The 2,481-nt window shown below is 38.2% G+C and overlaps 1 pseudogene; it reads left to right on the top strand.

Annotated features, from left to right (window-relative positions):
• The first annotated feature begins 936 nt into the window (after window positions 1-936).
• On the top strand, window positions 937-2,298 carry LOC102500349 (elongation factor 1-alpha 1 pseudogene; annotated as a pseudogene).
• Window positions 2,299-2,481: the final 183 nt, after the last annotated feature.

Below are 2,481 nucleotides of genomic sequence, written 5' to 3'. Positions count from 1 at the left end.
TACATGGGAGTCCAACTACATAGCCATTATGCTAACTGCTGATCCTTAGAATAATTATTTTTTATGAGTCTACATATGCATAAATGTTTGTGTGTGTATATATATATATATCTATTAAACTAGTCTATTTGTTTTTATCTGTCATCTCTTTTCTACCTGTATCTATATATCTGTATGCACCTATCTATTATTTATCTTATTTATCATCTGTCTCCTATACAGCTGAGTTTGTTCTGTTTTTCTTTAAATATTCTTTCTTTTTGTGGAGGAACTATATATTCTGCTATCTAAAAATATTTCTCTTGGAAAGTTTCCTTACCTGACACTACCACTCTGATAATGGTTGGTTGGTTCAGGGGTAGGCAACTAATTTAGCATGGTTCTTTCGTAGAATGTTTTCAGAAGAGTTAAGTTAAAAGGATCATTACATTATTGTATTGGAAGTTGTAAAATACAAGAAGTAGAAGCTATAAATGTGTACTTGTTATACCATATAGATGAAAGCTGTATATAATGGAAAATGAAAATAATATACCTAGACAAATACTGAAACATACACTGTGTTAAAAATTTGTATTTTGCTCTTAATTTATATTATATGATCAACATTTAGGTCCCATAAAAACTTATTATTCAATTTTATTAAAATTTTGAATGAACAAAGGAAATAATATAGATTACTTTAGAGTGTGAGGAAAGAAATGAAAGAGAATAATAGAAGCAAGACATTTATAGGACACCGAGAAGGATTATTATTTGTTGATGATAATGTATATAGTATCCTAACCAGATTGGGGTAAAGTGTATTCATGTTGGCAAATTTACTTTACAAGCTAAGTGATATATAGAGATTGAATATATAAAAAAAATAATTTTCACAGTGGGTTAGCTGCCAGAACATAGGTGTCCTGGAAACCAACACTAAATCAAAGCCAAATGGGAAAGGAGAAGACTCACATCAACATCGTTGTCATTGGCCACCGCTACTGGCCATCTGACCTACAAATGTAGTAGAATCAACAAAAGAACCATTAGAAAATTTGAGAAGGAGGATGCTGAGATGGGAAAGGGCTCCTCAAATATTCCTGAGTCTTAGATAAACTGAACGCTGAACATGAGTGTGGTATCAACACTGATTTCTCCCTGTGGAAAATTGAGACCAGCAAGTACTATGTGACTATCATTGATTTCCCAGAGCACATAGACTTTATGAAAAACATGATTACAGGCACATCTCAGGCTGACTGTGCTGTTCTGATTGTTGTTGCTGGTGTTGATAAATTTGAAGCTGGTATCTCCAAGAATGGGCAGACCCATTAGCACGCCTTCTGGCTTACACAGTGGGTATGAAACAGCTAATAGTTGGTGTTAACAGCATGGATTCTGCTGAGCCACCCTACAGTCAGAAGAGATATGAAAAGAAGTTAAAGAGGTCAGCATCTACCTTATGTAAATTGGTTACAATTCTGACCGAGTAGCATTTGTGCCAAGTTCTGGTCGGAATAATGAAATGTTGGAGCCAAGTGCTAATATGCCATGGTTCAAGTGATGAAGAATCACCTGTAAAGATGGCAATGCCAGTGGAACTACACTGCTTGAAGCTCTGGATTGCACCTTGCAACCAACTTATACAACTGACAAGCCGTTGCATCCGCCCCTCCAGGACGATTACAATATTGGTGGCTTTGGCACTATCCCTGTCAGCCAAGTGTAGGCTGATGTGCCCAAACCTGGTATGGTCATCATCTTTGTGCCAGACAATATGACAACTGAAGTAAAGTCTGTTGAAATGCACTGTGGAGCTTTGAGTGAAACTCTTCCTGGGGACAATGTGGGAGTCAATGTCAAGAATGTGTCTGTCAAAGATGTTTAGTGTGGCACTGTTGCTGGTGATCCAAAACTGACCCACTGATAGAAGCAGCTGGCTTCACTTCGCAGGTGATTATCCTGAACCATCTAGGCCAAATCAGAGCTGGATATGCCCCTGTACTGAATTGTCACATAGCTCACATGGCTTGCAAGTTTGGTGAGCTAAAAGAAAAGATTGATCACCGTTCTGGTAAAAAGCTGGAAACTGGACCTAAATTCTTAAAATTCGGTGATGCTGCCATTGTTGATGTGGTTCCTGGCAAGCCCATGCATGTTGTGAGCTTCTCTGACTATGCACTTCTAGGTCGTTTTGCTATTCGTGATATAAGACAGACAGTTGCCATGGGTGTCATCAAAGCTGTGGACAAGAAGGCTGCTGGAGCTGACCAGGTCACCAAGTCTGCCCAGAAAGCTCAGAAGGCTAAATGAATATCCCTAATTCCTGCCACCACAGTCTTAATCAGTGGTGGAAGATCAGTCTCAGAACTGTTTGTCTCAATTGGCCATTTAAGTTTAATAGTACAAGACTAGTTAATGGTAACAATGCTTCATAAACCCTTCAGAAGGAAAGGAAAATGTTTTGTGGACCACTTGGTGTGTGTGTGTGTGTGT

This window comes from Tupaia chinensis, unplaced genomic scaffold (assembly GCF_000334495.1).
Source record: "Tupaia chinensis unplaced genomic scaffold, TupChi_1.0 Scaffold000536_1, whole genome shotgun sequence".
Taxonomy (NCBI): domain Eukaryota; kingdom Metazoa; phylum Chordata; class Mammalia; order Scandentia; family Tupaiidae; genus Tupaia; species Tupaia belangeri.
Note: the sequence above shows the minus strand (reverse complement) of the source record. Positions and strands in the feature narration are given on the sequence as shown.